The 15,046-nt window shown below is 29.6% G+C and overlaps 1 protein-coding gene across 1 annotated transcript in view; it reads right to left on the bottom strand.

The window, feature by feature from the left end:
* LOC116778108 (solute carrier organic anion transporter family member 5A1) overlaps window positions 1–15,046 on the bottom strand; it is a 26,915-nt gene extending 11,869 nt beyond the window's left edge. The window contains exons 1-2 of the mRNA XM_061529804.1: window positions 14,800–15,046; window positions 4,084–4,126 (exon numbers count right to left, since the gene is read on the bottom strand). The gene's annotated coding sequence lies outside the window, so the exon portion shown is untranslated. The remainder of the gene's footprint in view (window positions 1–4,083; window positions 4,127–14,799) is intronic.

The raw sequence follows: 15,046 nt of genomic DNA, 5'->3' as shown, positions 1-15,046 counted from the left end.
CATGTAATAAAATATATTAATATGTAATTATAAGAAGAAAAAAATCGAAAAAGTACCAATAAAATTAATGTCAAGTAAATAAAACATTCAACGCCGTACAAGGAAACACTGACATTATCGTGAGCATAATAGCACTGTTAGCTTTTATTACGAGACTATTGTCATTACTAGACAGATGATAAGAAGTTGTAAACTTCTTTGTTAGTTTCCTGATCGATGTATACAACGTAGACAGTTTTAGCTTTATACATTTAAATCTATTTTAAGTCCAGTGAGTATCATTAAATGTACGTGCTGTTCCTAGTGGGAGTGATCTCATTGTGATGAATATTTTACCGATGCCTTTTTAATCGAGGGTTAACTATGAGTATGTCAGTGGTTAAAGGAACAGCCTTGTGACCGACACATCTACCTATTAGGGAGTATATAAAAATGTGAATCAAAAAACTTTAACACCTTCATAAGGATGTTGCGAGTAGCCAAAAATATGCACAGTGAAAGTTTGCATATCATTTTCTTTAAATTCGTAATTTTTAAAAAAGCTGCCTCTTTTATTTTATGTCTGTTATGTACAGTGATTGAACATTTTAATGTTTCTAGGAATTATTTTGACCAATTAGATGACAGATAACACCAAACCAAAAGAATGGACACAAATTACTGTATTGTTAAAATATAATTTATGTTTTTCGTATGTAAATTGAAATAGGTATTGCGATTAATTTTTACCTTTTTCCTTTTAACTACACAAACCCTATTAGAACGCCATAAGGGAAGTTTTTTTAGAACATGGTTAGAGTGATATTGATTGCAGTAGATGGTTGACATTTTTGAATAACAAACAAGTTTGAAAAATTATATCACTAGTCGCTTGGTTACTAAGAAAAAAACAAATAATAAAAATAGTAAAATTATAAAAGTTCAATTCAGTAGAAGATAGAGTTTGATTAAGGGTTGTCGCGGCGTGGTAATTTAAATTTTTTTAACTAAACAAAACTAACAAAGCCCTGGTGAAGGTGCGGTAGGATGTTATTTATATATAATAACGTTTATCACACCCGAGGGACAACAGACTACCCCATGTGGTGTTACCAATGACTAAAAATGAAAGAAGTTTGCATCATTGCTCGCATGGGTCCGGGCCTCCAGTCACGATCTAAATTTATCATCAACGTACCATATTAATTATATCATGTAAAACAAATAAAATATGTTTTAATTCAAACTTTTTAGTACATATTCAAATAGGCATGGAGATGAGTTAAATTGAATGCCGGACGATAATATTTAAAATTGTTCTATTTTTATATAATTTGTAACTTTTATTGAGTATTGAGTTTGTATTATTCAAACTTATAAGCTCATATTTTTGAGCAAACACGTTTGTTTTCTTTCACACATTTAATGGATTAAAATACTGCAGTCAGCCGGGGTTCTTTACTCCTAGATTAAAATGAACCGTTAAAACAAGGCAGAATTTTAAAGGGGAGAGTGAACGACAAACAATACCATTTCGCTTCTTTATTACACCCAACACAAGATTTTTCTAATTTGAAACTAAATTAAACTTTATTGAACTCTGCTTAAAATCTGTTTCACATTACCTAGGTCAAGATGTAAGGTCAGGGGCTTGAAAAAATATCCAAACATCTGAGAACGAGAGTGACATTATTATAATAAAAAAATACTTAACAATATATAGCGGACCGCGGAAAGATCCCACGGCATCAGAACGGAGTTATTATAACTGTTTATAAATTATTATACTTTAAAAATGCTAACCGATTTACGTGGAACAAGAAAACTTTTATGGTATTTACTATAAACGGTACTCGATTAACAAACCAGATATATTGCAAGGTAAATTAATTTGACTAAATTCTGCACTAGTTAGATACATTCAAAAGACTTATCTGTTATGAAGGCTGAGTTTACAAATGTATTTAGACAGGATTTAATTATATACATATTTGGAAAGACTATCTTTCTCGACGTGATCTCGTTGTCTTTTCAAATTAATAAAGAAATTCTTATTTATTCATATATTGTAATGTTATTTATATTTTTTATTTTGAAGGCTATCCATTGTTTTGCTCGCTGAGATCTAAGCTAGCCGTCACGTTAACGGGATCCAATGGAATGTTCCGTGAAGTTGTTGGCAGTAGTAAGCGCCACGTTTTGCAAATGTCAAATGACTCATCGTGACCACTTCTAAAGTTATAAAAATATCAATCAAGTCCTATTTACGGATATAGTTAGCGCTATTATAAAAAAATAATTTTGTCTATTCATAAGCTGTCAAGAGTCGTATTTTGTCTTGATTTTGCAAATTAAATATTGTCTGAATAGAGGCTAAATGAAAAGGGGCTATACCTGCATAGTTATGTAATAACTTTGCAGACTCGGATAGGTGCCAAAATCACAAATCTATTAAAATGCGGGGACGTACTGGTAACATTTACAATCAACAATATGAAGGTAGTTATTAAATTCCTAAATTTCATTATATCTATAATAGAAATTAACAATACGAACCACCTTGAAACTATAATTGGTTTAATATATCGGAAAGTAATTAGATTTTGTTATTGATATAACTATGAGGTAATATAGGGTTGGCAATAAGAATAATCTTTATCGATTCATTTTTTGGAATATCTTTATGCGGATATTACAGGGGAGTTTCATACAAGCCCGGTTTGAGGGTTTTTGATAGTTTTATTAATGTAGTAGGTATATATTTGGGCTGTTTAATGTGAATCTATATTCTATATGTGCGTTCAAGGTTACAATAGGTGGTACGCTACACCACGGTCGATACAATGGCTTGGAACTTCCATTATGAAGGCTGTTTCTTTAGGTTTAGTGACAGTTCGTTGATAAATACTTTTGTATGACATTCTACAAATTATGCAGAAAAGAATCTTGTTGTTATTTATACATAGTAGCCATAGGATAGGAAAAAATAGTAAAAAAAAAATGAGTATCAAAATATGTATTATATTAATGAGATTTCGAAAAATATTTTTTTTTTGAAAATAGAATTGAAATTAAAAAAAAAAGCGTATTTTGCATTCGCACAGAATTTAGTTCCTGTTGTAGAAGTAAGGCAGCATCGAATACTTTACACAGCAGACCGGTTTACAGACGACCGCTGACTCACTCGGCCAATACTCTGATGCATCCCCTGTTTTTACATGCTATGTATTTTTATTTGCTACTGAGAGGTCTTTAGACGTGAGATCTGTTATCTTAACCTTTAATTTTAAAAATAAACACGAAAGATTTTTTTACAATGTATTTTTTGAACATAAGTAATAATTTTGCGTGTTTCTGATCCAAATTATAATTTGGAATAAAATCAGTAGCTAATGAAGAAAAAATGTTTTCACGAATGGGAAAAAAAAATTGTTTTTTTTTCATATTTTTTAAACAACCAAAGTAGTTCGTCACTGTCTCAGATAAACAATGTTTGTATATCCATACGATAGATTCTATTTAACTGTACTAAGGTTACAACATTTTCTGTAATTATTTGTCTATTTTTGAGACGCATTGCGTCAATGCCGTGGGTGTTTGAAAACGAACTGTTGTGATTAGTCTGAATAAAGAAAAACCATTAATCTTCTGAAAAGATAATAGAATAAGAAATATATCTGTCAGCAGTTTATAAACAAATTACGTTTAAGTAATATTATTTTAATAATGTTAGGAACATATTAGCGTGTTACAGAATGCCTATGCTTATTAAATCAATAAAAATATGGTATATTCATTTACGTTCTCAACCTGTTACTTTTGCACAAAAAAAAAAAAAACGTAAACAGTCATGAGCTTAAAAATTAAGATGAACGGCCATTCAAGTTGTTATTATTCATTAAGTTCCAAGAAGCATTTTGAGGACGACATATGAAAAAAAATAAAATAATTACAGCACATACAATACCAAGGCCCATTGTGAATGATAAATGTTTCTGTATATAATCATATATATACATATAACAGCAAAGGATGAATAACGGTTCTCAATTTACATAGTAAAACGGTTTTATACAAAAAATAAAATGTCGTTTTAATATTTACCTTCACTTGGTTCAGCTTATTGTGATTTCAGATAAATTAGGATCTGTAACAAAAAGTATGATTAAAATAACTATGTTTGATCTATGGTATCGATTTTAATCGGGATTAAAATTAATAAAAGACATTTGTTTCATATGTACCTACATCTTTCATGGTATGAAATAGAAAATTTATGACCAACAGGAAAACTATAATAACGTCCTTGTAATAGTTAGGTACTGATACATTTTATAGGTGCTGAAAGATTTCTTCCAGAAAACCTATATGCTCTATAAGGACCAGACGTGTCGGTCCAGAGTTGTGGCAATAGGCTGCAGCAAACATTTTTCAGCCGGTAGCAAAAAAGGCTTGCACATATAATTTAAGGTAATAACTCCACGACACTTATATTACGTCAGTCACGTGTATGTGTGCTATTTTCCGTCAACAATACATGACATGTGACCACATTACGTGTAGTCGTGTAATATGTGACATGGCTTAAGATAAACGCTTTATTAGAAGCAATCACTCTAATCTCACTATAGAAATATATAAAACGTTATGATTTTACGCGGATGCCATATTCAGATATCATATACAGCAAACTAACCGGAAGTAAAGACATTGAAGTAAATTGTCCCATTATTTATACGAGTTTGTTTAATGACGTATTGTAATACGAGCGTACATAATGTAGCAGTACTCCATCGAGTGTTACAACGAATTTAAACTATAAGCCTTCATCAACTGTATTTTTATTTGGATATGAAAGTCATTTGAAAAACTGATGATTATCTATTTATCTAAAATTGTTTTGTAGAGAAGTTTATAATCATATACACATATATGTAAAAGTTTTCGTATCATAACAGAGGTTCTTGGATACAGTCTTGTTACAGACGATATTTCACAATTCAAATACTCAGATACACAACCAAGGACTGCACACAATGGTCACACCACCTGTCTAGTAAAAGTATCAACATTGGTATGCGCACCATCAGTCCCGCCGTCTGACATTCACCTTCAATAGTCGCATTGTGTATATTCTATTGCTTTGTGTTAACTAGAACTGGACATGTTAGAAAATATAATGAGCTATAACAGTAGCTAAAACTGAGGTTATATTAAATCATTTTAAATGACGTCCTTTGTGAACAGAGGGTAAGGAAGTACGATATGAAATAAGAAAGTCAATTAATATTTGGATTATTCCTAAAATATTATTTACCTACACTTTGAAACCTATTGAACGGTATTTTGTTTAAAATGCGTAGTTTTTCTTCATTGATCTTTATTAAAAACGATATAAAAAATATATATCTTTTACCAAACCCCAAATGTTTGACGCCTCGAATATAATGTATGTATAAACGAGAATGAGTCATAACTTTCTGCCATTACAGATTCCCTAACATTTATTTTATCCGGCTACGTAACTTGTAAAAGGAATTATTAATGTGTTTTTTACCATACAACAAACATATTATAAAGCTGTTAGACACAGTAAGTAGACGCGTTAATAGAAAGCGGATCTGAGACCATTAAAACGCGGCCTAATACGATACAAAAAAAAAACGTTATTTATTCATTTCAATGCTAATTACTATATTATATAAGTAACTACGTAACACCAATTAAAGCTGTATAAGATTTGAAATATAACTCTCTAGTTAGAACATATGTAGGTATATTATATATTAATGAAGTTGTAGACAGAATGGCTAACACGTTACATCTCAATAAGTAATACGAGTTGATCGACCGTCCCCGGGTCATCGTCACACTGATTCATCTGCCACTTGCCGTATTAAATAAGGCCAATTAAACTATATTTATTATCGTATGTTATACCAGGTCGTGTCAGTAATATACTAGAATGTCCTATATGTTAGTTATAAACATAAAAAAATCTGAGGTAGATAGAGGGTAATTTTGGTTATAGATACCATTTCCAAGCTGGTTAAATGATGGGTACTTAAGTATGTAATATGGTACGTTCATAAAAATAGAAAATATTCGCAGACTAAATCGCTCCGTAAGTTAGTCCTTGGTGACTAATACGCATTTTATTTGGCATTTTATAGACACAATACTATTTGGAAGGGGTAATTTATTAAGGAGATGGGATTTTTATTTATATAAAGAATATACTAGATTTCAATTACGATAAGTCGATGAATTTTTCTTCATTTAAATGACAATGACGTCATTTGATCGTACATTGGATCGGATTTCTTAACTAAAAATTATGAATCACGATGAATTCTATATACTGAGAAGATTTTTTTGCGGATTTATTATTTGATGGCGGTACTTCGCTGATTCTTAATTGTCTGAAACGATTTTCACGAAACTTAAAGACGCGAAGAGAGAAAATTAACATAAAGACTATATGGGTAAATAAATAAAAATATTGATTATTTTATCGACTTTAGACTTTCTGAGCTTAAATTAATTTTTGAGTTTACTCCACCTTGTCAACCTTGAAAACGTAAATTTGTATATAACAATAAAGGAAAGGCCAAGTTACTGTCGCTTTTATATTAAAATAAATTTCAATATTTATCTTACAGTAAATGTTCTATACGAGTCGAAGGTAATGCATTACACATATCTTGTTTGATTTGTGTGACACGTATAGTATGCTGGTTCGACTTAATAGAAAGAAGTACTAACATAACTAGATTCATATAATATATTATGGATAGAGACTTGTTATAGAAACAAAAAAACCTACTATGAAGGTTGCTGTGTACATATAGTGCAATACATTTAGTATTTACGGCTTATGAACAATCATCGTACTAAAATAAAGAGAAACTTTGAAAGTTGAACGTAAGGAAAAATTAGAGCAATGATATAGTCAGTATTAATATAATGTTAGTTATACTAATAATTCATTGTATTTTATGGCATTGTACTGTATCTAGGGCAGTGATTTTAGTTTGTTACTATGAAAATTCGGTCAACCATCTGCTTGATATCGCGATATGAGGTCATCGGCGTTTACAACGAACTGATATCAAGACACCAGTTGACCTCATACAAATACCCAACATATGTATTGTGTATACTGACAATGTTAAATGTGTCTAATAACTATACCGATGAGAAAGAAAATCATTCGATTAAGATTGAAAATTGATATACATTTATATGTAACTTAATTTGTAACACGATATTATTTAATTTTTTACCCTAAAACCGACTGCGCGGACAAAGCGTCAGTGATACAACTGTCAAGTGTCAGTTGTCACAGACTATGCTAAAATATTTAATACAGCCAATGATTTATTTTGTAGTACAAACCGTTTTAGTTGCATAAATAAGCATTTATAAAACGTATTTGTTTTGATTTAACTAAATAATAAAAGCTTTGTTATAACTAATGCGTTTTCACCTGTGTTGGTACAATCGATATACTGTTGTTGTCTGTCTCCCAAACTGTTCTTTGTCCTTAGATGTTAGTCATTATAAGATGTTCGTTGCTATTCAATATTATACCTTATTTATATGTACATTATAGTTATATTAGTTTTTTTTTGGTATAGTCCATTGTATACTATAGAAAGTGCAGCATGATACCCGATCACGACTAGCATTCTAATTACAAGACGTCTCCTAAAGGATTCTTTTTGCACGAATACGGTGTTGTTGACTCTAGGAGGAAGGTATTTGTGAAAAAACTAACTGATACCCGGAACTTTATCGCGTTGTTTGATAAATTAAGAAATTTTTCATATAACAAAGAAACACGGTATTGAACACGTAGTGTAGTGATTATAAAAATCGTCATCTCTTAGTTCTTTATAAGATATGAAGATAGCAGTACTTGTTTATACATATTGGCCTGGTATCTAAGACATTAAAAAATATATTTAAATCTAGATAGTTTTTATGTTGTGATGTATGAAAAACACTACAGTTGCATTAGACTCTTTAAATGGTTCTCGGAAATTTTGTCTGACAAATATTGACAAAAATATTTAATAAATTGTCGACGTTTAAAATTTGAAGTTGCTAACTAAAAGTTGTTGTTTCTTCCTAAGATACGTAACTCAATTAATCGTGAGACAGGCAGACTTCATTAAAGAAGGTTTTTAATTCGATGGCCCTTATTGTATATGAACGAGGAATTATTTTACCTTTTATAATTTGAAGACCATTGGATCTCTTTCAGACATTAACAGTATAAATGGGATGTACTAACTGTTAAGATCTGAGGAAGATGCAGGTCGTAGGAAATTAAAATATGTGCAATAAGTATTTCAACATTATACTTCACACAAAATATGTACTGTTTTTCGAGATTTTGTTTGGATTTAAGATGATATAACGACAATTTTAAATCGATTTGTTTTATGTATTATATAATTTAGTCAGTTTAATATGTCAATACGCGCCATTACACTAATGAAGTAATAAGTTTCGGTTTACGGGAAGGTCCTATTATTCATGAAGGGTCGGTCTATGGTGAGCGCCCTCGTGAAACGGTTATGACCCCGCAAGGTCACCTGTCACATACCTAATTATTAATATTATGCAGGTCCCATCGTTTATGTTCCATGGGGTTTGGTAACGTTTACCGAGGCTTGCTTATATTTTTATTCATATTGTATCAGTTAAAAAATTAATTAATGTATATTTTCAAAATTCTTACTTTCAAGGTCGCTATTCAAACTTCGGTAAAAAATTAATTTCTCTCTACAACATTATCGATGAAAAACATGAATAGATGTCTACATAATACACTTGTCAATAATTTTATTCCACTAATGGCTTTCAGCGGCTTTGAAAATGTAAATAGAATTTAAGTATTTTGTTAATGATATTTTCCTATCTTCGAAATTATATTATAAGAATAGACAAATACAGATAACCAAAAGTATAAAAAACAAAGGTGCTATAAGAGATGATATAATCTCGGAAAATTGTAAAGTTTGAAATAACATGCAATTACGGAAATAATTTAAGCTAAAATAACATTTTACGTCGATTTAATTAAAAAAAAAATACATAGACGCAATTGTAAATCAAAAAAGTTGGATAAGGACAAATGTTATCTTTGTTCATAATATCTCAATAAATTAAATTATAATAAATATAAAACATTTTTATTTAATACAGTTAAAAAAATCTGTGTAATGCCTTGCTTATATAAAAAAAGACGATAACGGAGTTCATAACCTTCACTACAATTTTTATCGAAAACTATGTTTTTAGATTCGAAAGTTCTGGAAGGAATTATGATTTGTTCGGACCTACTAATTCTGTGACTGTTTTTGTTGTTCATGTTTTCTCATTATAAGATATTCTTGGAGTAACATTTTAAACTTCTGCTACTAAAGAACATCGATATGGGTAATATTGTTTCGGGAATTTTCGCGTTCTGCATCTAGGCAAGCAATCTGCTATGTGTGGAATTTTTATTAAGCAACAACATTAGATGATTCGAAGATAAACTTCATTTCAATATGTTTCGTGAATATTGCTTCCTAAATACTTTAACGCTGTTACTCAGATCATTTTGCAAGATCGAAAATATGATTAAAATATTTGTTAAATACCAAAAGATATATGCTTACTCAAGGGCTTACAACTTTTTTATGGATAAGGCGATTTATTAGGGATTTTCATAGCACCAAAGTTAAGAATAAGTTGCGGGGTAACACATAATATAGCTTTATAAATGTTTATATAGACATTTGAAGTTACAATGTGAGATACGGAAACCGTTAAAAAAATTTGCAATTGCATTTTATAACTCTGGTTTGAACATTTTCAGTGTGATACATGGATTCAGAAAGATATAGTATCAGCGTGAAAATATAATATTGATTTATGACTGGGCGATAGCTGGTACTTCAGGGTAATGGAGCGTGAAGTATACCTTCATATTATGGCTAAGCTATCAGATAAGATATCCTGTTGAGCTGTTGATGCCTTACTTAGTCACATTCGTCGGAAAATGTATATAAATAGTTATTCATTTCAATTTATGATCGAAGTTTAGCTAACAGCATCTGTGTAACAGCGAAAATACGGAGTATTGTGCGTTGAATATCAAATCAAAGAAAAAATTTGCAGAATTAGGCAACATCTGATGGATAGTTAAAAATGACGTAAGAAAAATTATACAAACCCACTGTTCACCTCTGAGTTATCTATTATTTTCTTTTATTTTTGAATTTTATTACGTCCATAGTTGCTACTATTTGGTATAAAATGTCGTCAGTAATTTAATCATTTCTAAATGCGTGCAGTTAACTGACCAAGTAACCGTGTGTCCGATCGTTGCGCAATTTACGGACCTTGCACCGTAATTGGCAAATAAACACATTCCTTTACAAGAAGAATATCTTTCTATTCGACTTTATTCCAAAGGATGCCGTATATTGCCGCAATAACAGCAAGCGGAGCAAAATATGAAAAGTTTAATTTGTTTCAGAGTGACGAATGAATCTAAAATGTGAGGTCCTTGATGGAAGACTAATTGCGTTTTCACTTCGTTTTATCTCTTTTCATATTTACATTATTTACATCTTCCGTTGTTTATTACACTGATAACATTTCGACAAAATATTAATTACGAGCTCGGAATATCTTTTTATTGTATAGGATACAATTATTAAGAAGATTCCCTTCTGTTAACAGGTTTGCGATTATAATATGGATTTCTATGTATTAGTTTCTTACAAAGAGGTGCGTGGAAAGTGGCACGGTTCGTCGGAGCTAAAGTCGCAATGTTCTTTGCGCAATCGCTTGCGTCACAACCAAGCCCCGCTTACGATCTTAGACATACTTTTGATGTATTTAGTGCATGTTCTTGTTTATTATAACATATAACTTCGATCAATTATCTTAGGGAAACATTGTTTATTCCGATCGTTTAATGTATGTTGCAATGTAATGTTTCGCTCGATTTACTTTGTTGCTATTGACTCACGGATTGCCTGATTATTAAGGTTTATTGCGCTTATTTGTAGCAACCATTTTATGCTCAGATTTATTTCTGTTCTGAGAGTTCTGTTTGTAACTAATTTGTGTATTTGTAGGCGTATTGCTCTAACAAAGAATATGTCATGATTTTTAATCAATAAAAATAAAAGCTTTTTTAACACTTTTATTTAAAATAGGAACGATGATATGACATATCTTGATTTCACCTTTTTTTAATAATATCATGATATCGTCATGACTGTCATTGCTATATTTTTGATTGAAATTGGTAAGTTCTATGTGTTTTATAAAGTCTTCTTATAAAATTCGATTTGCTCAATAAAACTATTAGCACTTTCGTGTGAAAAAATTACATAAGGATACAAAAAGATTGTATTTGAGGAAATTTTGTTCTTTGTAAACAAAATAGAGGCGATGTTAATTCATAAATGATACTGTATTGTGACGATTATTTAAAAATACTATTATATTTTACAGGATACGTTTTCTGCACCAATTCTTAGTAATAACAATAACAATTTATAAAACTATCTTGATTTTTGATGTGTGCATTGTTTACAATGTGTAGCTGTTATTGACTTTAAATAATGACATGCTCTAAGTGAATAAGTGAATTAATAAGAATTAGGTCCAAGTAACTGGGTCAAGATTATTTACAACTTGTAACAATAACAAAGACGCATCGTAAGACAGATACAGCACATTTGTTGCTATAGGGTCATTTGTATAATATCCGTTATAAATATGAATTTAATATTTGAATATGGATTTAAAAAAATCAAATATGACACAAAACATACGTGCTATTAGATTAAAATTTAACAAAAGTTATACAAACAAAAAACAGATATAAAATTAACAAAAAGGATTTCGAGCGATTAAACTATGCGATTGCGATGACAGATATATTACGTACTGCAATTGGCAAACGTCAACCGGCGATCGACATTGTAGGGCAACGAATGATGCGGAAATCAATTGACCCAGTCCATTCTTCCAGATAGATGATAATGTTAATTATATTACTCAATGTTTTCATATATTAATTCTTGTTTTGTTTTTATAACGAAATGTTGATTTGAACATGTAACTGTTTTGTTCTCGTTATATACAACTTATGATTGCTGCCTTAAACTTAGAACTTAATACATTTATGGAATGACCGTATCACGAAACTAGAGTGTATTGTGTGTTAGTATTTAGACCCAGAAAAATTAATATGCACACAATTAAATTAACGATGGAATTATAGTTAGAATCAATGATCAAAAACGAGCCGAAACTAATTAATTTAGAAACACTAAATTCAGCTGTAGATTCGAACCCAAAAAGTAAAGCGAATTAAAATGATGTCTAGAATACGTTTAAAATTAATATTATGGAATTTAAAATCATCAATCATTTTTTTTTATTCAACAGATTATTAATTATAAAAGGTGTTAGGTAACTTCAACGTTGATATAATAAAAAAAAATACGAAATGTCTTATGTCAATATCTTTAGAAAATTATACAAGTGTCAATATGTCTAGAATAAATTATTATAATACACTCTGCTTAGTTCGTCACATTATTTCTTAATTTGATTCGTTTAAATCGAAGATTACAAAATATGAAATGGGGCGCATAATATATATAGTTGATTTGGTATATTAGCAAAAAAAAAAAAATTGTCGCGCAAGTTTCAGTGTCATTATAGATTATAATATTAAGTTCGGTTTTACGAATTTATATAACCGATACACGATTAATATATTGTCGACTAAATATCAAACCAGACATGACCTTGTAGTCTGAATATGACTAAGAAAATGGCAATCTTTTGCTGTATTCGGTTCTATATAAGTTGCAAAACCAATATTGTATAAGAGAATGTTATTTTTTACCTCTGTTACTATGTATTACTTTTCTTTTATATATTTTACAATTGATAGTAATTAATTGGAAATGACATTGAAAATATATCCCCTTACTTTAATATGGATTAAACTGCCTCACTTATTTCTTCCAAGGATATTTCTAAAGCATCAGCTTTGTCATGAATGTAACTTTTAATTAAACAAAGAAACCATTAAATTTTCTATTCAACCAACAAGTAATTATTGCTACATAAAAATCTTCTATTACAACAATGACAAAGATAGTAAACCATAACGGGCCAATGAAACAGACTGTGATTTTAGTTCTCATTTAGGAAGGCAAAACTAATAACTAAGGCACTATTAATATGCTATTATGATGATATAATAATTTCTATTACTTCTATTATTCTCTTTAGTTATACTGAGGTATGCATATTGTCAAATTGACGGGAGTAATAAAGCTTTGAATACTTCCCATGGTTTTAAAGTGAATCTTGATTGTTTTGCTAAATAACTTGTGGAAAGGTAGATTGTAGTCAAAAAAAACTTCACTCCCTGAATATTTGTGACAAATGTCATAACATTTACATTGTAATTTATTAAAAGTTTATTTGAGTTTGTGATATACCAGTAAAATGATACTATCTGCAATTCATTAACTAACAATAGCTTTTATGACCTAGACACAAAGTAATAAAAACCATAGAGACAAATCATAAAAGAGGATCGATATAATCTGTTTAAATTTTATTATCAAAGTACTAAGCTGTGCATCAATCTTCCATTCAATCATACATATATGAAATTCAAGTAAAATGTCTTCTTATGGAAAACATTTGTCAGAAATTTTATGTAAATAGTCTAATATTTTTCTGTTTATCCAAATAACTATTTTGTTTAATAGTATTTTATGTCTTATTGTACCATATGCGGTAGATATATTTTTTATTTTTAATTATGTCTTTGACAATTAAAGTTCTGAAACAGAAGAAAGGAATAAATTTTTTCCATGCAAGAGCATTATTACATTATGCGAAATTATTATTTTATTGCACATTTGTTCTGTTTTTTTTTAATGGCAATATTCATAGAATTCATGCTATGAATTAAACATACATAAACATTATTTGGTATTTATAAGTAATGCAATATAAAAGAAGAATTATTTGAAAAATTCAATATTTTTTTATGCATTTCTTATATGACAATAACATATAAAGATATCCAATGACATCAATAAAGAAACTATTGTTTATTTTAAGTGAGAGAAAACTGATGTCATCATCTATTATTTAAAACCAGGGTATGGAATTACAATAAACACTAGTTTTGCTTTCTGTACTACTTATTTTGAATTTCATCGTTATTGTTTTGGGCTTTGGACATTATTTTTGTGTTTTAGACAGGATATAACCTTTAAGGATTAAGTCAAGAGTAAAGACATATAAAAATAAATGCTATTGAATTCAAAAAATGTCTTAGAAAAATGATTGTTTCACCAAACTGTTACTGTTTATGCTTTGACCTTAATATTAACAATGAAATGAAATGTATTGCAAAAACACTTTCTAAAACTTTGCATTTATTGACAACGAACATATGGCGTAAGGTTTATAGATGTATTATGAATAAACATGTTTTAATATTTTTTTTTCTTTAAACATTTTGCTTTATTATAATACTAATCACTGTAGTAATGTATTTTTATTACAATACACATTTACCTAAAAGTCAGTTTATTTTCCAAATGTCGTTAAGTAATAATGACTGAATGTAAATAAAAACGTTCAATTATTAGAAAAAAGCGATACTGATTGCTAAAGTTGTGTCAAAGTTACATAAATGATAGTAACTGCTCGAGGTGTTGTTTTAAAAGGAAAACAAAGTATGTAATAAAAGGCTTTACTTACATTGAAGCTCTATAAATTGGTTCTTTGCAAAACGCAGACGATTTAAGATATCAAATCTCTTTGTGATGTGTAGAACACAAATTTCAATGGCACTACATATACATAAAGTAAAAATAAACAATAATAAATCATACACGAACATAAAAACTGTCTGTGATTAATTTGCAAAAGATTCGTCAATATATTGTATATTTTCTAAGAAACCAACACTACACGACACACTGCAAAATCTCACTGACAGTGACTC

This window comes from Danaus plexippus, chromosome 6 (assembly GCF_018135715.1).
Source record: "Danaus plexippus chromosome 6, MEX_DaPlex, whole genome shotgun sequence".
In the NCBI taxonomy this organism is placed as follows: Eukaryota; Metazoa; Arthropoda; class Insecta; order Lepidoptera; family Nymphalidae; genus Danaus; species Danaus plexippus.
This window is presented reverse-complemented; position numbering and strand designations above follow the sequence as displayed.